The sequence below is a fragment of the Carcharhinus amblyrhynchos genome, chromosome 19, assembly GCF_965287045.1.
Source record: "Carcharhinus amblyrhynchos chromosome 19, sCarAmb.v2.hapA, whole genome shotgun sequence".
Classification (NCBI taxonomy): domain Eukaryota; kingdom Metazoa; phylum Chordata; class Chondrichthyes; order Carcharhiniformes; family Carcharhinidae; genus Carcharhinus; species Carcharhinus amblyrhynchos.
Genome location: NC_137342.1, coordinates 27609267 through 27633617, shown reverse-complemented (window position 1 = coordinate 27633617; position 24351 = coordinate 27609267). Strand labels below are relative to the sequence as shown.

The following is a 24351-nucleotide window of genomic DNA, read 5'->3' as shown; positions in this document are numbered from 1 at the left end:
CTTTCTTCATTTACTTTAGTTACTATTTTAGCTACAGTTAAACACATTCCCATTGCTGAGGGTTGTTCCACTTTGGAAATTAGATTTGTGAATGTTAAGGAAAAGGTGAGGGGGGTATTGAACATTTCAGGACTGCGATGAGGAAGTTTGACAAAGAGGAAGACTTAGAATTAGCGCCAAATCAGTGAAATAAATGCTGAATCTTGTCAGTATATAAAATGGTCTGAAACGTCATTGCGTCACTCTCCATAAACATTGTACAAATCACAGTTGCATGAACTTTGATCAAATTGATGTGACTGGTTAAAAAGAATTTTGGTCATTATTGCAGGTGCATTATGTTCATTCACATATTTTATTACCATTAATTAACCCACATTGTCATATCTTAATGTCAAACCTTCCTACAAATCCATTAATAGCACGTTAATTATGAAAACAGGCATTTCCATTTAATAATTGTTCAGTTCTAAATTTGCTGGCTTCCTATTTATTTACTTGTTAAATCTAGTTTCTTCTTCGAAAAACCACAGTTTATAAAGCATCCAACAAACTATATTATTATTTCTTAACCAGCGGACCGAATTGTAACAAACCCAAAGAGGGTGTGAGGATATTCTGGATAGTTAGGTACTAATGCAATATTCACCTAAAAAGTTTATTTATTAGTGTCACAAGTAAGCTTACGTTAACATTGCAATGAAGTTACTGTGAAAATCCCCTAGTCGCCACACTCCGGTGTGCATTCGGATACACAGAGGGAGAATTTAGCATGGCCAATGCACCTAACCAGCACGTCTTTCAGACTGTGGGGGGAAACCGGAGCACTTGGACAAAACTCACGCAGACATGAAGGGAACATGCAAACTCTGAATAGACGGTGATCCAAGCTGTGAATTGGGTCACCGTCCCAATTGAACAGGGTCCCTGGTGCTGTGAGGCAGCAGTGCTAACCACTGTGCCACTGTACCACCCTCCATCCATCACCAATTTTGCCGTACAGCAGCTGACTATTAACTATAGAGATCCAAGCAGGATTATTCAAAGGTCCTTCTGGTGTGTTTTAATTCATTCGAAACCCACCCACCCAGAGTTAAAATCAGACCCTTGTCACAACAAGCAGCAATGGACCAATGCTGGGATATTGCAGACTGCTGGTGCTGAACTGGAGATTGAGTGTGGCTGAAAAGTTCAGTTCCATAGCATCACTGGTATTGATTCTGTGGTAGTCCAAACCTCTGTCAACATCAGCAAAAACATGTCCAGCCACTTCTTGCATGGATGTGCCCCAGCTGTGAATCCTGACTCAATTTACAGCTGAAATTGACAAAGATGTCAGAGGAGTTAAAGGGTCTGTCAGGAGAATGCCTGCTTTCACTTATGGGTGAAATAATTGCAGTTCCTGTGAGGCTGCAGCCCAAGCCTTGAAGATGCTGCCACGATAGCAGAGAGGAGAAGCCATGTATAGAGGCAGGAGGATGGCATCAGAAGACCTTATCCACCATGGGTCTTCAGGGAGCAATGCTTCTGCCTTGGGTCACTGAGATCAGTGATTGGGACATCTACATTTAATTGAAGATGTGGCTACTATATTTTGCCACCTCCTGCAATTGAGCTTGCAGCCACAGAGCAGGGTGAAGGCTGCACTGCCAATGGCAGCAAAGATCACTGAAACCTCAAACTTCTACACCAAGGAATCCTTTCAGGCTGGGGTCAGGAGCATTAGCAACATTTTTACAGGTCGCTACCCATCACAGCATAAGTAAGACTTTGGACCCTGAAGGAGAAAGGACTTTGTTGTCCTCTTTTTTACTCATCCTACTTCTCTTTAGTATGTGGCTTTGCAAGGCTTGTAGAAATGCCATCGATTGATGTACATAGCTCTGTGGACACCACGTGCCAATGTGGCAATGTACCAGAGGAGCAAGGAGTGCTGCTCCGTGAGTTGGTGTGCAAGCACGCCCTGAGCTGTGTCTCTGGCCATTTGCTGACCTCCACCTTATGAAGCAAAGCTGTCTTGAGTGTTTCATGGGTGTCTTTCAAGTGCAACTCCTCTTTAAGAAGGGAAGGTTGCCATTCTTTTTTAATTCATCCATGAGAAATAAGCATCGCTGACTGGCTAGCATTTATTCCCCATCCCTAGATGCCTGACAGCAATTGAGAGTCAACCACATTACTGTGACCCTGAAGTTACATGTAGGCCAGACCGGGTAAGGATGGCAGATCTCCTTCCCTAAAGGACATTATTGAACCAGATGGGTGTTCTCCAACAATTGACAATGGTTTCAAGATCACCATTTGATTCCTAATCCAGATATCTTTTATTGAAGTGAAATCCACTATCTGCCGTGGCAAGATTCTAAATCCGGGCCCCCAGAACGTTAGCTGAGTTTTTGGCTGCATAGTCTAGTGATAATACCAATAGGCCATCACCTCCCCTTTAAGAAGTGCGGGCTGGTGGCTATCATGCCAGCCATGTTCACGCCCGAACCCCCTGCTGAGTGTGCAGTGGTCAGCAGTGGGCTTCACAAAGCATACACACTGCCTCCTCAATGATGCCAGGAATGTGTCATCACACAGCACAATCTCTGTGTCCAATATTGAGTCTGATCAAATTTCCCTCCAAAGACCCATGTTTGACAGAAACTGATTTATTAAATATAAATAGTGTTAATTTGGAATTGGAGAACTCTATCCAGAGGAGGAAAGGAAACAGGAAACCTCAGCAACTGAGCAAAGTGTTAAAAATGTTCCTGTTTTTACAGAATGACTATGAACTCAGATGGTTCATTCGGCTACAGGCCCAACTTGCTGATCCACAATTTCCTTCCCATTGAAATTTAGGATTGAATTCATGCAATGATTCAGTGGTGAACAAAGTAGCAATGGCTATGTAGGCATCATGCAGTATCATTATTTCCATACTTTGTTATCTTGCTAAACAAAATCAAATCACCAACCACACCATTGTGCAGATTGAAGTGCTAACATTCAATTTACTGATAAGGTTTTTCTAACTCGTTGGTTTTTCTAGTTGACACTTTCAGTGTTATTTATTTATCACGTACATGTCCATATTTTTTATTCTCATTTCGTATTCCCCCCTCACCCCGGACCTACCTCCTCCAGTGATGTGGTCTGCTCTTGGAGACCATCAATCAGGCTGGTCGTCAGGCACAAATCCTGGAGGAAAAACATTGAAAACATCCTAAAGTTAAAAACTGCCATATTTGGGAATTCTGCGCTTTTAGTTTCCCGTCACTGACTGTCTCTCCATCCACTCTTTGGCTCTGTAAGTATCAAGACACAAATGTTTGGAGTTCAGTTAGGGAGAGTGCATCTCAGGCTGAGTGAAATCACTCACCTTCTTGTATTATTGACTATTGCCTTTAGTCAGATGTTGGGACAACCCAGAGAGTCAAGTGGCCAAGGATGGAACTGGAACTCAGTTTTATGCACTTCCAAGCTCTAGGACTTCACAGTGCCGGCAGGATTTTCCAGCCCTTCCCACTGGCGGGATCCACCTGTCTCGCTGAAAGTGACCCTCCACGGCAGGTCCCCCGGCAATGGGATGGGTGAGTCTCACAACACATTGTAGACATCAGTGGGAATGGAAAATCCTGGTGGCGGCCAATGGTCAGCTGCCTCTCCTGCTGGAAAACTCATTGCAGGGGAACTGGAAAATCCCACCCTACTTTTCCTGCACCCTGCTCCAGCCACCACAATTTCAGCTTATTCCAAATGTACAAGCAGAGGTTGGTTTTTGATTGAATTCTGTGCATTGGCAAAATGGATAGAGGCTCCGCTGAGGCCAGTCCCCAGTTAATGTCCAGCACCTCACTACAATTAATATTCATAGAATCTTATAGTGCAGAAAGAGGCCCTTCAGCCCATTTAATCTGCACCGAACACAATCCCACCCAGGCCCAACCCCCATATCCCTACATATTATGCCCACTAATCCCTCTAACCTACACATCCCTGGACACTAAGGGGCAATTTCTTAGCATGGGCAATCAACCTAACCCCGCACATCTTTGGACTGTGGGAGGAAACTGGAGTACCTGGAGGAAACCCACACAGACACGAAGAAAACGTGCAAACTCCACACAGGCAGTGACCTGAGCCAGGAATCGAACCCAGGATCCCGGAGCTGTGAAGCAGCAGTGCTAATGTGCCACCCATTCATTGGGCAGACGCTGTGCTGAGTTATAGGAACCTATCATGTTCAACAGATATTTGAAAATAAATGATTTTTACAAATGCTCCAAAAGAGACAGATGAGCCTTTCAAGTAAGTTTGATTTAATCCTCCCAAAGTTAACAGATACATTTGGCATCACGTTGCTTTTACTGAATGTCTTTTATTGGTGTGTAGTTGAGAATGTCACTATTCTGTCTCTGTCCTCCATCTAATGTGGCTTAGGGTTAAGATAAATGTCTCAGTATTTTGCCAGCAATTTGATCTAAGAATGTGATTTTATTTTCCCTGTTTTCTTTCATCCCCATGGATGCTAAAAGTGGATAAAAGACAAGCTCCTGGGAATCCACTGTAATGGTCAGCAAGGATGAAGCTGTCCCTCTGACACAAATTCCTCAAAATAAGCTTGCTGTAAAAATAAAGCCTCTATACAGTTCACCTTTCATTTTCCTGCATGTTTCGACCCTGCCTTTCTTTCGTACAATGAGGCATGGATAAAAATAACTTTATTCGAGAATAATCATTGATGTGGCTGAAAGACAGAAAAGCTCAAAGTAGCTGATCTGCAAGTGCAATCAGCACTGAGTGTTACACAAATAGGCAATGGACAAAATATGCAAATTTATAGAACCTTAGTTAGGCTGCACTTGGAATACAGTGTTCAATTCTGGTCGCCACACAAGCAGAAGGATGTGGAGGCTTTGAGGAGGGAACAGAAAAGATTACCAGGATGTTGCCTGGTATGGAGGGCATTAGCTATGAGGAGAAACTTGGTTTGTTCTCATTGGAACGACAGAGGTTGAGAGGCGACCTGATAGAAGTCTACAAGATTATGAGGGACATGGACAGAATGGATAGTCAGAAGCTTTTTCCAAGGATGGAAGAGTCAATTACTAGGGGGCAAAGTTTAAAGGAGATGTACGAGGCAGATTTTTTTTTTTACACAGAGGGTGGTGGGTATCTGGAACTCACTGCTGGGGAAGGTAGTGGAAGCAGGTATGATAGTGACTTTTAAGGGGCATCTTGACAAATACATGAATAGGATGGGAATAGAGGGATATGGTCCCTGGAGGAATAAAGGGTTTTAATTCAGTTGGGCAGCATGGTCAATGGAGGGCTGAAGTGCCTGTTCCTGTGCTGTAATTTTCTTTGTTCTTGATCTTTGTTAAATGTTGTTTTGTACACGGCCCCACTCGAGAGCGCTCCCATTGTAAACCACATTAATATAGTATGAACAGAATTGTACTCCCTGTAATGAAAATACTGAAATGTCTGTAATGTTCTCATTGTTGATTAGAAGACCCTCAGAGTGCTCCTTGGACGAAGGATTTTCCAGCCGTGCACGCCCCAAAACCAGAAAATCCCTCCTGAGGTCAACAGACCTTTCCATGGTCTTTCCTCCGCCTGCAACGATTCCTGTGGTGGGTGGGGTGGGAAACTCCCCCCAAGATTTCTGGAGAAAATGTGAATATCATTGCACTTTACTGTTGTGGCTATTTGAAAAGTTTTGTAATGTTTCTTTCAGATAATTTATGACTAACTTATAACTTCGCAAAAAAAATTAAACCATTAATATATTCCTTTTGTTCCAGACTATGCTGTAAAAAGGTAGATTATATTGTGTAACTCCCTACAAAATAAAGTCCAACGTAAATGGTTATCTAAAATAAACATTAAAATGGCTTAGCCTGACCCCTATACAATATTAATAGATACTTTAGTTAAATTCTTTCTGATTAATTATCAAGGCTAAAGCAGAAAGGAATGCCTTCCCCTCCATTTCTTGCTTTTTTTTTTCAAACTTTCTCCTGTCTAGGCTCCCTTCTTTTGCCAATTCTACCCCTCATTTTCCCTAACATTGATTTTTTTCCTGTTTTTATTTTGTTTTTAAAATGTAGTTACCTCCACTTCTAACTGTCTCTGCTGGAGTTAATGCTCTAAAATATGAAGATTGATATGTGTCAGTTGTCTTGCTCTCTTTCCACAATCTAATTCCTCAGCGGTGTTAGGATGGTGTAGATTGCAGAGTTTGTCTGTTAAAGAAGTCTTCTGTATATAAACAGCAAGTCTTTATTGTAATCGTATATAAATATACAGTAAAAGATACAGACACACAACTATCCCCATCTGCCATCTTAGCCCGCCTCCTGCCAACACCACACTGATCCTAGGTCCAGGTCATGTACCTTCTTACATCAGTGTGCAGGTGGTACTGTGCTCAATCCCTTCCCCTACAAACTCCTGACTAAAGCCAGACTGAGCAATTGGGTTCTATCAAGGCTCCCAGTCCCCTCACCTCAAGCTTTATCACAGCCCCCAGGCAGAAGCTGCAAACCATTTGTGAATATACCAGAGCTTTTTTGTTTAGCTTGTGCAATACTCACAAGCCAGGCAATAGCTTCCACAATAACTAAATGGAGCTTTCTGAGCATTCCACTGAGCAGGCCACTTAAGATGGCAGTTTGCAATAGCATACTGAGATAATTGGACAAGCACTGGAACAGACAGGCTACAGCCTCAAAACAAACTGGACAGAGATCAACAGGTTGCAGCTACAGACTTAGAATGCACAGAATATAGGTCATCTCCAGGACAAAGGACACTTTCTGGTCAAACTGTGTTGTTTACCTGGCTTTGCAAAATCTCACTAACTGTCCTGGCTGGAGACAATACACATCTCTTTAACCTGTGCTTAACCTTCTGTCCATTCACATCACCTGTGTCTTTAAGATTTGATTACCTGTAAAGACTCACATTCTAACCATTATTTTGTAAACTGAGTTTTTGTCTTTGTATACCCTGTTTGTGAACAGAACTCCCACTTACCTGATGAAGAAGCAGCACTCCGAAAGTTAGTGGCTTTTGCTACCAAATAAACCTGTTGGACTTTATCCTGTTGTTGTGAGACTTCTTACTTTGTTTACCAGACACAAGGGTGTCTTAAGCCTTAATTTGAGAGGGAGGTATGTGACCTACATGCTTCCAGCACCTACAGGCATGGCCATTGGGTACACATCCAGAGATCAGGGTGGTAGCACCTGATTGGACTTTATCGATCAGGGTGATCAAGCTCTAATTGATTAATTAGCAAATGGTGCAAAAACCAATGAGGTATAGAAGGTGCAGCACAACAGATGAATCTCTCTCTCTCTCCCTCCCCAATGAATGAACCAAACAACGGTAACTATCACCAGCAATGACCAGCATGAGGAGAGCCACCTCACCAAAGACGGAAGGAAAACCAAAGACAGAATATCAGATCAGACCAAAAGACCAGACTACGCAGAGGATTACGGAGACTAATGCGTGGATAAAGGTCAATATCTGCCTGCGTAATTGCCAGTCATGCAAAAGGTAAGTCAAGGTCTAGTGTTGAACTTGAACTTTAATATTCTGTAAGATAGCTTAGTATGAATTGAGTGGGTGATTAATAATTGTGTGTGAATAAATATTATTGTACTAACAAGAAGTCTGCTAGCAATTCTTTGTCTACTTTGTAAGGGTTAAAGCAGGCATAGCAGCACAGGCTTCAATGATGTGAGTCATTAATTTCAGTGCATCTTGGCTGTAGTCCAGGTTCACTGCGGGGCCTTACTTCTGCTAATTTGCTGCACCAAGGCCTCAGCCAGTGCAGGAATTGTTGACGAGTGCCCAATGTTGGCATTGCAGATTGAGGTCGAGCGGACAGACTGTGGGATCTGTGATGAAGAAGTGGATTTTAATGGTGGCATGTTGGTCCCATTCCTGCTGACATAGGTCCTCAGCTGTTATTCCTTGGTACAGTGGTCTGAACCATGCAGACTGGCATGATGGAAGATGAGTAGTTTGTGGAATGTGAGATCAGCTTTATGCAACCGTCTGTTGTGGCTCAGCATCAGGAGAGGGATATAGAAAGGCATTCTGTGCTGTAGGCATTCTGTCATCTTCAATTCATCTTGTCTAAATAAAATATCCTGCGGCTGAGAAGCTAATTCATATTGGGATTAATTATCTGATATCTGACCTAACATAACCTTGCTGCCTAAACAACAGTGCTTGGAGGATTAGTGAATTACAAGAGCAGAACCAAGAAAAAACTGCAAAGAGAAAGACTTTAAAAATGTATTTAATAGCACAATATGCAGCACATTAGCCTGTGTGCAATATATTCCTTATGCTCAGAAACATTCCTGAGGCCTATTTCTTCCAACTATTTTCCGCACATGGCTCAATGATTCCATCTATGCCAAATCCATAAAAGGAAATGCCACTCGTGCCAAACCAGTGTTGCAATGTGCCTTTAAGGAATACATCATGACATCACTGGAGGAGAAGTGTGTCATGGTTTGAGTTTCACTTTGGCCCGTGAGCAGAACACAGCACGCACAGCTCTGCCGCTGAACTCTACAAGCTTTCAATCCATGTTGATATATTCTCCTATGTGCCCATATTAAATAAATGAACTCATGACATGTTTATAGAATTCCTATGAGTGAATGGTGCCTTTATATCATTTTACAAACAAAACAGCCAACTAGCTACACTGGCTGGTTGATGCAGTATTGTTTAGGTAACATGAATACTTTTAATAACCAGAAGAAGCTTCAATTCCAATAATTTCACCGTGCTGTTATTTTATATCACAATTGAGTTTAATATTTTGCAAACAGTTCTAATGGTCTTGCATTCAAAGGGAATACAAAGGGGGCGATCTTACCATTGTGTCATACCAGCCGATGGGCGAGGCAAGCCAGTAAGATCACACGAGAGCTGAGAAATCAGGTTCACGCCAAATTCCTCGCCTCTCACTAGCTTACTGGCACCAGATATCTGACAAGGTCAGCGTCACGTCCATTCTGGGGGGGCTTGGACCACCGTACCAATCATGCAGGGGGAGGAATCGGTCCTGGTTGCGATAGGCCATGGGTCCCACAGTAGCTGGGGCTTGCTGTGTTTAAGGCATGTAAATCTGTGTTTGTTGACTACCTTGCCTTCCAGTGTAAATAGGGCAGTGGTCATACAGTAACCTCATTAAAGTGTTAATGTAAGCCTACTTGTGAAGCTAGTAAATAAACTTAAAACTTAAATCGTTGCCACATTTTCTTAAAAATGTGTGGCAAATGTCTTTTAAGTTGCTGACACACACCATAGTGATGTCAATCTGGTGAAAGAATATGATGGTGAGCGACTGTTGAGTGATAGAATTGCATCACGGTGTACCTTACTTCTGATTCTTCTCTCCTCAAACAAAATATTTTTCACAAAGGAAGAGGCTTATTGACAGAAGTTGCTAGAAATCACTTGCATTCCTTCTGAAGCAGGAGCTGCAGAATCTCAGGCTGGGATTTTTTGGCCCTGGTGTGGTGGGACCCACCTCTAGCGATGTGGCAGCCCAGCTAAAGGTCTGTTAACTTTCAGCAGGACCAGAAGATCCCAGCGTTCGGCAGGGCTGGAAAATCCCAGCTTCGGAGGGGGGCAGTGGTAAAATCCATGACACATGGGAGCTAATCCCCAGAAGACTGAGAGACAGTGGGCAGAATTCTCCCTTGTGGGATCAAAGGCAGATGGCGGTGGAGGTGGGGGTGGGGGGGAGGTAACAGAATTTGGCTGGGGGGGTCCACAAATTGGTTTAATATCAGTCTAAATTATAGCTGGACCTTCCGATGATGGACCGGGAATCACACTGGAGGCCAGCGTGAACTTATTTGCTTCCCGCTGATGGGAAGGCCCAATCGATTCCACGCACAATTCTCCACGATGCCAGTGGGAAAACACGCAATCCAGAACATGATGGAGTAAGGTAGCGTGCAAAAGTCGGGACTCATCTGAAGAAGGCGTGGGGCTGCATCCGGAGTGTGAGATGGAGGGCACCAGTGACCCTCGACCCTGGAACATGACAGCAGTGGGTGCAGTGGGGGGGGGGTGGGGGTGGGGAGTGCCTGTCAAATGGATCTCCTAGTTCCAGTGCTTTCACAGAGATTCATCTCCCTGACTCAGGAAGTTTTGTCAGTGACGCTGGATGCCTTTTAAATATGCCATGTGAAGATGATGGTGTGACATGTGTCACCAAGCCCACCCTGCCACGCAAGATGGTGCAAAGCTCCAATAATTCATTCTGCCTGGAACGGAGGATATGGTGTGATTTCCTATTGGCCTTCCCAGTAGGAAACACTCCCCTTCCCCACAATGGGACTTAGTTCCAGCTGGGAGATTTCCACCCATTGACACAGGCAGGCAATTTACTCATATTTTTATGTAATATTCATGAGAAGAAGCATTTAAAAACAAAATTGCAATTCATCTTATTGTGCGTGAAAATAATTAGCAATCTGCATATTTATCAGTATGAGAAATGCTATCATATCCAAGGATGAGCTGAATTAATTTGCATTAACTGTAGCTCACATTATTTTCAGTGATGTAAAATTACATTTCATCCTTTTTCAAGAATACCAGGACTTAATAAGAATCAGGGGTTTAAAAAAAAGCAGCATGGACAAGTTGGGCCGAAGGGTCTGTTTCCATGCTGTAAACCTCTACGATTCTACCCCTGTGATCTAATCCCTACAGTGCAGAAGGAGGCCACTCGGCCCATTGAGTCTGCACCAAACACAACCCCGCCCAGGCTCTATTCCCATAACTCCACATATTTACCTTAGCTAGGCCCCGTGACGCTAAGGGGCAATTTAGCATGGCCAATCAGCTTCATCCACACATCTTTGGGCTGTGAAGGAAAACGGAACACCTGGAGAAAACCCACGCAGACACTTTGTGCACACAACACACAGATCAGACTTCCTATATTTTTAAGCCAGTAAAATGACCAGTGTATTGGCTGCAAAATGAGCTTAGACATTGCGTTAACATTTAATTCACTAAATTAGCACATCACAATAAATATAATGTCCAGAAGATTAACACTTACCGTGGGAATTCAGAAGATAATTTTCATGCAGATAAAATGTTTTTTTTGCCCCTTTGTGGCACTGTAACACAATCAGATACATCAGAGGTTTGGTCAGCTGGTATTTCAATAACAACTGCAATAAAGATCAGTGTCTCCAGTGTATAAAATCAATTCTTATCTATATTCATTGGAGTTTAGAAGGATGTGGGGGTATCTTATTGAAACTTACATAATACTGCAAGGCCTGAATAGAGTGGATGTGGAGAGGATGTTTCCACTAGTAGGAAAAACTAGAATCAGAAGTCACAACCTCAGGTGAAAGGGATGATCCTTTAAAACAGAGATAAAGAGGAATTTCTTCAGCCACAGACTCTTGAATCTGGGGAACTCTTTGCCACAGAAGGCTGTAGAGGTCATTGAATGTGTTTAAGACAGATAGATAAGTTCTTGATTGATAAGGGGATCAGGGGTTCTGGGGAAAAGGCAGGAAAATAGGGATGAGGAAAGTATCAGCCATGATTGAATGGCAGAACAGACTCGATGCACCAAGTGGCCTAATTCTGCTCCTATGTCTAATGGTTTTATGATCTTAAATCATACACAAGGAAGTCCAAAAGTAAGTCTGAATTAGTCGGGGCTTTATGGTTCCTGCCCCATCTCAGCTAAAATGTCAGGTGGGGGATGGGGAGGTGAGGGGAGTTGGCAGGGAGACCACACCGGGGAAGAATGGCTACCCTGCCATCATTTAACAACTATTTGATTGTTAACAGGCTAAAAGCTGTATTTCCACTGTCAGAATGTTCTGCCTCAGAGAGCCGTCAGCCAGTCAGAAACCAATAGCTCCTGATGTACCAATGGCACTAGCGGGAGCAATGGCCACTGCCAGTACTATACTCAGATGGTAAGGAAGTGAGTGGCGATGGATCAGAACTTTGCAAGTGCTTGGGGGTCTATGAGGGTTGAGGGATGGCTTTTGAGAGGCCTTGGGGGGAGGGGAGCGTTGTGATAGTTACACCTTGAGGACCCCTCAATGGGTCATGGATGCCAGTTAAGGAGGGACCGCCCCCACCCACACAGGGAAACCTGGATGGATCTCTCATATTTAAATTGAAGAGCAGCAACATTTGGCTTCCGTTGAGTTCTTTATGAATGTTAAATAGAAATAAATAAAGTTAACTGACAATGAAGTATGTTTTCATTCTGCTGTCATTCTGAACCAGCCTAAATCTTGAATTTGCGGTGAGGACCCTACAGCTGCCCATTAAATCTGAGCAAAAGAGGGATGAGGCCCTGAAGAAGACATCAATCATTGGTGTAACTGAGGTTGGGGCAGGGACGAGTCTGATTAGAGGTGGTCAGGATACCCGCCAGATCGAACTCTGTCATGGGGGAATGTAAAATTCAGCCTATGATATCATGAGTTATAACAACCATTTTATTAAAATTATTTCTGGAGAAAACTATCCAAAAAACAACTTTGACACAGATTCGTGCTTTGGATCATGGCCCTAATATTGGTGTCACATGAGGGCCCCGACACTATGCTCAGTCAGCAGCAGTATTCCCTGGATTGACCAATTAGTGGCCAGAGGGGGATCTTGCTGTTCAATTAAGGAAACCAATGGGAGGCCCTGCAAGGGAGACGAGCAGCAGCTTGCTATTTCAGGTGAGGAAGAAAGAGAGCGCTCCCCGCACCTCAATAAGTTTAACATTAATAAATGGCCAGCCACTATTGTGAAGAAAAACGTCTTCACAGGAAGGCCTGTAGAAGCAGTCTTGGCCAGGCAGACTGTGGGGAGGGTGGGATGGTTCTCAGAGACATCCTGGAGCACTGTCCTCCTGAGTCTGCTGTTTCCAGGCAGCTAACCTGGTTTGCACACCACAGGAGGATGTTGGCCTTTCACTTACCTTGATTGGTTAGCCACTTGCTGTGGGCCCATCCACCTCCTTCATATCGGGGTGAAAATTCAGCCCCAGATTTCAGCACTGAGAAGGAAATTTAAAATTCCACCATTGCACGCACGCTCAGATACACACAAAACAGAAGCAAAATTTCAACCACATAATCAGCTCTGTGGATGAGATTCAGTTGCATTAATGTTCACAGGTCTCCAATAAAACATACTTCATTGTCGGTTAACTTTATTTATTTCTATTTAACATTCATAAAGAACTCAACGGAAGCCAAATGTTGCTGCTGTTCAATTTAAATATGTAACAAAATACATTTTATATGAAGTAATTTACAATTCATTTTAAACTTACCAGACTTCTTCAGAAATCATGTTCCTTCTTTCCCAGCCTGACAAGTCTAATTTTCCTTCATTTGTAAAACCCTACCCCCTATGCTGTTCCAATCAATATAAATAAAGTTTCTAAATAGATTTACAAGTGTTCGGATTCAAATGTGATATTTTACAACATCAGGAAGGGAGCTTTACCAGGTTTAAATAAATGTGTCCTCTGCTCGCTGCCTGTTGTCATTCTGAACCAGCCTAAATCTTGAATTTGCGGTGAGGATCCTACAGCTCCAAGAGGCAACATTCGGGAAATTATAAACATCCATCCGTGAGGCAGAGCAGCAAAGTATGCAACAGCCTATTATGGAAAGCAGAATGTGCAGCATAAGGGAACAATCTCATGCAGTAGCCAGCTCCTTGTCAACCTAAAATATCCCTGAAACATTTGCTTTGTTTTCTGATAACTTTCCACATAAAAACCACAATACCAAATACAGTCATAAATACATCCATACTTTGGGGTTCGAGGACAGTGCAAGGTCAGATTTTAAACATGGTTATTCACACCTTTCAGAGACTGTTGGGAAAAGACTTAAATTGCGAGTGCTGGGATTGTGATTTACAATTGCTCTGGCACCAATGGAAATGTTACAGGCAGCACACGAGTTGCGTATTACCTGTCCATCTCCATGATTGTGGTGTTCAGCCCAGTGCTAAATACACCGCAGGTGCGCTGCACATTCAGCAGGGAGACCAAGTTCATGCAAAGCCATCAAAACTCAAGGTAGGCTGCTTTAGTTAAAGCTAGGCTGCACTTCTTAAAGCTAGCTTGTGCCTCTTTCAAATGACATGCATTCTGGCTGCAGCAGGTGCTGGAAGAGAATGGGAAAGTAAGCAACACAAAGGGGAAATAATGGAGCAGTAAGATTGAGAAAGTGCTCCTGGGTTCTCAGGTGTGGCACTGGGGCCCTTAGTGTAAGGCAGCACAGTGGCACAGTGGTTAGCACTGCTGCCTCACAGGAGCCTGGGTTCAATTCCCGGCTTGGGTCACTGTCTGTGTGAACTCTATGTTCTCCCCATGTCTGCGTGGGTTTCCTCCAGGTGCTCCTGTTTCCTCCCACAGTCTGAGCGATGTGCTGGTTAGGTGCAGTGGCCATGCTAAATTCTCCCTCCGTGCACCTGAACACGTGTCAGAGTGTGGTGACTAGGGGATTTTCTCAGTAATTGCATAGCAGTGTTAATGTACGCCTACTTGTGACGAATAAACAAACTTTATCTTTAGGAGTTGGAAAGGAGCAGAGAGGTCACTATTCCATAGGTATGCATTGTAAAGACTGTGGGAGCGGATATCTATCGAGGTCAATGCCAGGAGTCTGATCCAAAGACCTGGAAAAAGCTCAATGACCTCACGTGAGTGGTCAAAATAATGTATCTTAAAAGTCATTGTAAAACAATACCACCAACCACACACTTCAATGCATCAGACCAACATCATTCAACCATCAATGATCAGGATACATTTCTAACATTCACATGTTATTGATTGATTTATTGGGCTAACTTCACCATTGCTTGTGCCTGTTTTCAGGTGTGAAAACTTGGTAAAGTCAGTGTGAGGTGAATAGCGCGATCCCTGCTCTCATCTGCGCCAATCCCCCCTTTACCAGGGCCCAAAAATTGACACAATCGGGACTGCACCAAAAACAGGTGCGACGTCAATTTAAATGTATTTGCGTGCATTTAAATTGGCTTAATGGGCTGGACGCCCAATCTTAACGGCATTTCCCCCTTTATCATCGCGTTCGCCTGTCTAGATTCGGCGTCAAACAGAGATGCTTGGCAAAAGTCTGTTTCAGGGGGTCCGGCTTCTAAAGAGGTAAGTTCAGAACTTCCAGCGGCTCTCTAACTCAGATCAGTGGGTTGGGGGGAGCAGGGGAGGGAGGCGGGCCACATCATTCTCTGATGCGGGTGTGTAGGAGGAGGGCCAGATGGATCTCTGGTGGGGAGAGGGGATGGCAGGGGGATGGGGGCAGGGGAAGTCCATTGCCACTCTGTGGGCGATTGATGGGGGGGAAAGTGGGGCAAGGGGTTGCGATTGGTCTGGGTAGTGGGGGAGGTGGGTGGATAAGGGGGACGGTTATGTTGTGTGGGTGGGGTGATGTCTGTGGAGGCCATCACTCCTGGGCCGCTTTATCCACTTTTTGCAGCCTGGGAGCGATGTGACAAGGGAGCGTTTTTCATTTTCTTTATTATGCATGCGCAGTGGAAGGCTCTGATTGGAGCTGCAGCGTTTCGGGTGCGATAAGTCCCGCCCACAACGTGATTCAGATTCCTGACTCTTTTTACAGGCTGAGTGCATATGGGAGCGCCGGAGAACTAGGTTCACAAGTTGGATCCAAATTATGCTCAGATTCAGCACTTAGAATCAAAATGATAAAATCGGGCCCATTGTCATATGAATTGGGATACAGTGAAAAGTATTTGTTTCTTGTGAACTGTTACAGACAAAGCACACCTTTCATAAAGTGCATAGGGAAGAAGGAAAGAAGAGAGTGCAGAATAAAAGATTGAATTTGACGGTGAGCTGGGAATAGCTTGCAAGAAGCCGCCACAATTTGGTGCCCATTTTGAAAGACCACACACATCATCACAAACTTACCACAGTTTTGATTTACCCACATTACCCTTACATCTAGTACCACACTCACTAACAACCTTTGTTACCTTGCAGGATAAGGTGTCACAGAGAGCGCAACAAAGAGCGGGCAGTAGGTAGGCACAGAGGAATGCCCTTGTCCTCTCGAAGAAAATTGTGCCCAGCATTATTGGAGCGGCTATCACTGAGGGCGTAACAACTGGGCTCGCCGAAACCATGAAAAATAGTGGTGTTCCTGTCTTATGCACCCTTCCAAATCCCACTTCATCCTCATCCTGCAATTCGATGGGAAGTACAAGCTGCTGATGATGTTATCATACATTTCTTGTCCTTTAAGGCATTGAAGGTCAGAGCTAACTTCACTGGAGGTTATTGGGCAAGGACATCCACCATCTTTGTCAATGCCTGACTCCCTCGTTGGTAAAACCCAGTGACATTAAGGAGCCAAATGTTGCCCACCATCTTTCTGGGAAAGTTATAAACAACTCTCTGTTCACATAAGGTTCAAAAACAGGCAATTAGCTCAGAACGTCCAGAATGATTCATTTAAGACTAGCAACGTACACACATACATATACACACACACACACACACACTCACACACACACACACTGATAAATCTATTTTTAATTGAATGTACTTAAAATTCTCAGCAGGGCAGCACGGCAGCACAGTGGTTAGCACTGCTGATTCACAGCTCCAGAGATCTGGGTTTGATTCCCAGCTTGGGTCACTGTGTGGAGTTTGCACATTCTCCTTGTGCCTGTGTGAGTTTCCTTCAGGTACTCCGGTTTCCTCCCACAATCCAAAGATGTGCGGGTTAGGTTGATTGGCCATGCTAAAATTGCCCCTGTGCAGACTCGATGGGCCAAATGGCCTCTTTCTGCACTATAGAATTTCTATGAAAGAAATATGACCAACTGCACTTCAGTGCTTAACTCTTGAGACTAAAATAATTATTATTCTATCACTTCCCTTCTGTTGAACACCTTTGCAAATGAAAATAAAGGCATGTCATAACTGCCACTTTTACAAAGTGTTTTTCACATCTGGATAAGGACTGTTCCCAATGGGAAAATGAATAAAGAAGCAATAACATTCAAAGCTTTTGTCGGTTCTGCTTTTAAACACCTGAAATTTCACACATTTATTTTGTCAAACTTTATGGGACATATTGATCCAATCAGAATAAAAGTTCTAAATGACCCTAACATCTTTGCCATTCCTTGCTGTGTCAAACTGATATATTAGTAAGCTAATACTTTCCAGAACAAAGCACCAAAAAGTATACAACTTCTAGTTTCAAACATCTGTTAAATTGAAGGCAAGATTCATAAGTTCAAAAGTCTTCATTCTTTGCAAACTGCAGTTAACATTCTGCACTTTAGAAAGTTTGTAAGGTGTAAGCATATCATGGATCATAAATAGTGAGATCCTACTTACTGGAGTTCATTATCCCAGCTCTTGCCTCTGTTCCATGTGACCTCCTGAAGGGTCAGATGGTTTGGGGGGCAGGGGGGGGGAGCAAATCAAAGAGGAATTTTACAGATTATTTTCCTTTGTTGGCCTTGGGGTTTTCTTTGTTATCTCTCCTCTCCCAGATTATGTCCCTTTTGGGGGAGGGTACGAAAGGACTCTTGCAAGCGAGGAATGAAGATGGCAGATATTAACACAGACAATCAGTATTGGACGTGACCTCTGGAGACTGACGGTTTGGAGATGCACCGAGACAGGAGAGCAGAAATGAAAAGTTCAGCTGGTTGGGAAGAGGGCCCAGAGGAAATAGAGACCAGCAAATTGTGCACCATCTCAGCCTGTCGTCCTCCTACATGACAGAGACTGCCATGCCAGAGTGGGGCTGCTGAGTCACAACAGGCGATGCTTAACAGAGAATTGACTGCTATGGCACAAGACATCATCGACTGAGACTAAAAAGAGCAGGGGTGAAGCAGGGCAGGGGAGAGTATGATGTTGAGTCACTATCAGTGCAGAGCAAGTTTAATAAATTAGCTACTCTCCTCCTTTCATATCTCGGTTTGCTCTACCTTCAGCTCCAAGCTTTCATAAGATGAACTAACAAATGTGTTCTCTATAATAGACTATTGAATATTTTGTTCTTCCTCTGAGGTGAGTAAATAGATGTTATTGAAGAAGAGAAAATTCCACACCCCCAGCAACTCTTAAGTGATAGAAACAAAAAGCTACAGACCAGAACACAGCTCAGATGCAATTTTTAGCTGAGGTGGGGGTAGTGGTGGGCACCAATTTACCAAAGGATTTGGGAAAATGATTATATTTCTTCTAAATAAAGAAGTCTCAGCCATAAATCTCATTCAGCATGTTCTCCTGAAGGTAGAAATCTATGTGGCTATGATCAGATGGGTGAATCAGATGTACGTTAACGGCATGTGAGTGAAACTGAAATGTAGTTAACAGTATTCCAGGTAGATTCAATCATTTCTAAAATACACATATGAATACCATTAAAGTTACATTTCGTACAATTGTGGGATCTGAAACAGCTGTTAAATTGCAAAAAAGTTTAAATTTACAGCCATCAGATCAAATCTTTAAAATGTTTTGCCAAAGATAGAGTTTTGATGGAATGAGGTTTGTGATATGATTCTTGGATCAAAGGACAAACACATAAAAGCATCATTTTTTTCAGCATCTTGGACTCAATGTTTTTTATTCATCAGTGTCAAAAGTAGGCTTACTTTATCTCTGCAATGAAGTTACTGTGAAAATCCCCATGTCGCCACACTCAAAAGCTTGTTCGGATACACTGAGGGAGAATTTAGCAGGGCCAATGTGCCTAACCAGCGCGTCTTTCAGACTGTGGGAGGAAACCAGAGCACCTGGAGGAAACCCACGCAAACACGGGGAGGGTGTGCAAGCTCCACACAGTTACCCAAGCCTGGAATTGAACCCGGGTTCCTGGCGTTCTGAGGCAGCAGTGCTAACCACTGTGCTGCCCTCAATGTATTTTGCCGTGTCAATTAGACACAGCAAAATACATCATCATGACTATTATTAACACTATGAATTGATGGAATATAGGTAACGAGTTCAGATTCTGGGTGTAGAACTCTGCTCTTTCCATCACTCACGAATGTTTATAAATACAACAGCTGGAATTTTCTGACTGTTCACGCTGGTGGGATTCTCCAGTCCCGTTGCGCTGAATGGAGATTTGGCTGAGTGCCAAATTCTCCATCCTCACCGGCAGTGGCAGCAGGGCGTGAATGGCTGAAAAATTCTGGCCAATAACTTTGGGTGATCGTGATTTCAAATCACATATTTTGTTTTACTGTCGCAAACCGGAGAGCGAACAGACGTAACGGTATGTCAATGCCATGCAAAATAAAATACACTTGTTACTTTGAATAGTATGCAGAAATTAGCCAGAAGAAAGCCAAGATTAGCGGTCTTTGATCGTCGCAGGACACCAGTGCATAGCACCACCAAGTGGAGAGACAGAATCCTGCATCCCTATGATACCAGCTCTGTAAGCTTTCCTGCAGCAAGAAGGGGGTTCAGCCTGTCATTCTAGGGCAAAGGGAACATTCAGAGACGGTGCCCTTGCTGGCCTCCTGTTCTGGTAGATCGAGAGTTACGCTGTTGGCGGCCATGGAACAGCTGACTCACCTCATCCTCTTGATCAAGATCTAGCCTGTTGGGATAAATATGGAGAGAATTAAAATAGCGTGACATTCATTGGTAGCTAATCAGCTACAGTTCTTAAGAGAACTATAGGTATTGTAGATCACACAGTACATTGAAATGTTTCAATAAATCTCATTGTATAGACATGATTTACTAATAAACATAAAATACTGAATGGATGGAAATTATATAGACGTGAGTTATAAATTATTTAGGACTGGTGTGGTTACATGATCAGAGAGAACAGTTATTTTGGTGAAAGGGTGCAAACAGGTGTTAAATGTGTGCTGTGCTAATAAGACATGCCTGTTTGAAAGTCTGGATTTAGCATGCAATTTTAGTTCCAATTGCTGATTGCCATGATTTGAATATGCCTGGAAAAGCATCATGTACTGGTTGGTTTAACACACAGGTGCTGGTTAGAGCCAGTTTTCACAGCACAGCCTTTGTGGACTCCTCACATCCATTGCCACTGGATCTGGGAGTGCACAGGCTGATACACAGCAGCAAATGGCAGGACAACTCGGGGGCTGAAATAGAGGGTGCATAGGTTCTCAGACAACACTAAAAGGGTCAGGAGAAGAGGGATGCCCCACCCTCACAGAGAACAAGGAGTCCACCTTAACTTCCTGCCCCTCTCTCCTGCTGGTGTTGCTCTCCCAATCTCATCTCTTCTTCCACCATGGTGGATCCTGAGCAAGATGCCCATAGCCAGGCATTGCCTTTCCCTTGGTGATTCCTGTAAAACATCCAGTAAAATTGAGCGTCATTCATTTTATGTGAAGTTCTCAGAGAATTTCCAGAATTGATGTCACTGGACAATTAGTGAGAGATTGACAAAGCGTCCTACAAAGTTTCCCAATGTATTTCTGAGATTGTCTCCACAGCTCCAGTAGCAATGAAGATGAAGTGACTATCCCTTTTTCAATTAGACACTTTATAGTTGACTGGATTTAACATTGAGTTTAACAAATTCAGACTATGAACTCTCTCCTCCATTGTGACACCCTATTTAAAATCCAATTATTTTGTCCCAATGATCCCTTCCCCAAAGAGCCATTTGTCAAATGTTCTTATGTTTCACTTCTACAGAGTGCTGACCCTTGTTCTGCAACTAACACATTCTGCTAACTTAATGCAATTTCAAAATTTCTCTGGCCTCTAACACACACTTAACACTTCCTTCGTCTTGTGTCCATGACATCTTTGTCAAATCTCTCCTTGCTCACACTTGTTTCTGGCTTTTTATTTTGTGCCACCTTCTCCTAAACAGTATTAAATCCGTAAGAAATCTCACAAGTTAAAGTGTGACACATTTATCTGGAATCATGAGCTTTCGGAGAACTGCCCCTCCATCAGGAAGGTATTAAATCCATCACATTTCTCCCTCTTGAAGAAGACTCATTACAGACCCAAAATGTTAATTCTCTTTCTCTCTCCACGGCTGCTGCCAGACCTGCTGAGTTTTTCCAGCGTTTTCTGTTGTTATCTCTTGAGTAGAGTTTGAAATCCAGATCAACACTTCTATATATGTGGTCACAGTTGGAGGGGGTTTTAGGACAAGTGCTTCCACCAAAATGTCGGCAGCTTCTTTAACGAGTACTCGCCATTAATATGAACATACAGATTAGGAGCAGGAGGCCAGTTGGCACCTTTTTCCTGCTCCATCATTCAATAAGGTCATGGCTAACATGATTGTAACATTGACCTTACATTCCTGCCGATCCCTGATAACCTTTCACCCCTTTGTCATTCAAGAATCTATCTAGCTTTGCCTTAAAAATATCCAAAGACTCTGCTTGCTGGTAGTGTCATAATTATTTTAGTCTCAGGGTTAAGCACTGAAGTGCAGTTGGTCATATTGTTTTCATAGAATCATAGAAACCCTACAGTGCAGAAAAAGGCCATTTGGCCCATTGAGCCTGCACCGACCACAATCCCACCCAGGCCCTACCCTCATATCCCTATATATTTACCAGCTAATCCCTCTAACCTTCACATCCCAGGACATTAAGGGACAATCTTATCATGGCCAATTAGCCTAACCTGCACATCTTTGGGCTATGGGAGGAAACCGGAGCACCTGGAGGAAACCCACACAGAGACAAGGAGAGTGTGCAAACTCCACACAGACAGTGAACCAAGCCAGGAATCAAATCTGGGCCCCTGGCGCTTTAAGGCAGCAGTGCTAACCACTGTGCTGCCCCCAGACAAAACATCCACACCACATCCAGCCTGTCAATATCTGTCAGGATCGTAAAGATTTTGATCAAGTCACCTCTTACTCTTCTAAACTCTAATGGACACAAGCCTAATCTCACCAACCTTTCCTCATAAGACAACCTGCTCATTCCTGGTATTAGTTGACCAAACTTTCTCTGAACTCCTTGATGCATTTATATATTTCCCAAAATAAGGATACCAATACTGTACACACGTGGCCTTACCAATGCCATGTAACTGAAGCATAACCTCCTTACTTTTATAATGAATTCCCCTCACAACAAACAATAACATTCTATTAAATTTCCCAATTACTTGCTGCTGCTGCATACTAGCTTTTCTGATTCACCCACTAGGACACCCTGATCCCTCTGTACCTCAGAGCTCTGCAATCACTCACTATTGAAATAATAAGCTTCTTTTTTATTCTTCCTGCCCAAATGGACATTTTCACATTGGCCCACATTAGACACTGTTTGCCAGATCTTTACTCACTTAACCTATTTATGTCACTTTGCAGTCTCCTGACGTCCTCTTCACTATTTACTTTCAAATCTATCTTCATGCCGGCAGCAAATTTAGCAACTGTACCTTTGGTCCCTTCATCCAAGTCTTCATATGAATTGTAAACAGTTGAGGCCCCAGAACTGATTGCTGTGGCTCACCCTTAATGACCTTTAATGAGCTTTGAGGCAGCTATTCTTAGCACAAGCTTCAAATCCTTTAGCAAGATAGCTCCTTGTATTAAACACAAGCATTTCTGTTCAGGACCGCATCTCAACCAACTCAGGGAATCATTAGCATCTGAAACTGCTGCTGGGCAAGTGTGCATGATATATTCTGCTGATGAATTCAATGATGGGAAATTTTATAGCGCAATGGGTAGCACACCTGACTGAGCCCTGGGTTTGAGTCCCACCCCAGGACTTGATGGCCAAGGAAGGAGCATTCATAATGCAACAGATTGCAAATCCTTTGAAACATGCCAATGGCTGGCGGTAAGAGGGGGAGAGATTCCTGATCAGCCATGCTTGATATGGAGTGGCGCCCCTCAAGCAATAAATCTCTGTTCCGGAAATGACTCGCTATGGAAACATAGTAAAGTCTGCCTTCGTGCGCCATTGGGTGCGGGAAGAGGATTGGAAATTCAACATTGGATAGGGGAATGTGTCTGTCCAAAATTCAAGATGTTGTACATATTATGTCCCAATGGAAATTAGATTTTGATAGACATTTTCATTATAAAATGTATATTAACAAGTCTCAGTTTGACTTGATCCAATCAATTAGCCACTTCCCGTTTTTTCTCGTGCTTGAAAGAAAAGCATCTTTAAATAATCACTGAAGAAGCGTACTGGAAACGTACACATTTTATTGTCAAAGGCTTGGCTATCTATATGGAGGAACGGAAGAAATCAGTTCCAAAATTTGTTTGATGCCCATTTCTTAACATTAGCTAGGTTTTAATTTGAATAACTGATATAGTCTCTGTTAAACATGTGGACTGCAGTTGGCTGCTGGCTTTGACCAGGCTATCTAACAAATATAAACCTGTCAGAGACTAAAAGCTAGACTTGGCCACAATGCTTAGCTTAATCATTCCATTCTGCACTTTTAAACGAGCTACATGTTAATATTGATGACAGAATTTGATTGCAGAGCGAGTGAAGTCATTCATCACCGCTTTGTATATTACAGATTACATGCAACATTGTTGCTAGTGGTTGCTAAGTGACTCAAAACGTGACATGCTTTTCTGCCAGAGTACTAAAATATTTCATCACTTGAGCACATCTTCATCAGCCCTTGTCGCACAATAGTATGGAAGTATTGACAGATCAACTTGCTGCCTAAATATGGAATGTGATGAAGTAGATAACTGGAACATTATTGATCTGGAGCATATTAAATCAACGTTGAAGGAGAAAGGTAGAACATCTAGGGGGTGGGGCAGGGAGAAGTGTTGTAAATCTGACTTAATACAGCTGAAGAATTACAATGCAGCAAGTATGTTCTTCTTGGCAGGTCCCAGGAATGAAATGCTTGACATGTGAGGAGTCTGAGGATTCTGGGTCTGTACTCAATGGAATTTAGAAAGATGAGGGGGGAATCTCATTGAAACTTGAAAGGCCTGGATAGAGTGAACATGGGGAAGATGTTTCCATTAGTAAGAGAGACTAGGACCCGAGGACACAGCCTCAGAGTGAAGGGATAACGCTTTAGAACTGAGATGAGGAAGAATTTCTTCAGCCAGAGGGTGGTGAATCTATGGAATTCATTGTCACAAAAGGCTGTAGAGGCCAGGTCATTGAGTGCATTTAAGACAGAGAGAGATAGGTTCTTGATTGGTAAAGGAATCAACGGTTACAGTGAAAAAGTGGGAGAATAGGGTTGAGAAATTTATCAACCATGATTGACTGGTGGAGCAGACTCAATGGGCTGAATGGCCTAACTCTGCTCCTGTAGCACAGTAGTTAGCA

General features: G+C 43.1%; 1 protein-coding gene and 1 long non-coding RNA gene across 3 annotated transcripts in view; both read right to left on the bottom strand.

Moving 5' to 3' along the window:
- sema3c (sema domain, immunoglobulin domain (Ig), short basic domain, secreted, (semaphorin) 3C) overlaps positions 1 to 11136 on the bottom strand; it is a 280857-nt gene extending 269721 nt beyond the window's left edge. The window contains exons 1-2 of the mRNA XM_080207415.1: positions 11105 to 11136; positions 3121 to 3183 (exon numbers count right to left, since the gene is read on the bottom strand). The gene's annotated coding sequence lies outside the window, so the exon portion shown is untranslated. The remainder of the gene's footprint in view (positions 1 to 3120; positions 3184 to 11104) is intronic.
- A 5969-nt stretch (positions 11137 to 17105) lies between these two features.
- LOC145355639 (uncharacterized) lies at positions 17106 to 22538 on the bottom strand. Of its 2 annotated transcripts, none has more exons than XR_013889019.1 (3): positions 22463 to 22538; positions 20245 to 20387; positions 17106 to 19655 (listed from the first exon to the last, which is right to left on the bottom strand). It is a non-coding gene; the product is annotated as an uncharacterized LOC145355639 (long non-coding RNA). The 2 variants fall into 2 exon arrangements; XR_013889018.1 differs by having other exon boundaries at positions 20269 to 20387.
- Between the last annotated feature and the right edge of the window lie 1813 nt (positions 22539 to 24351).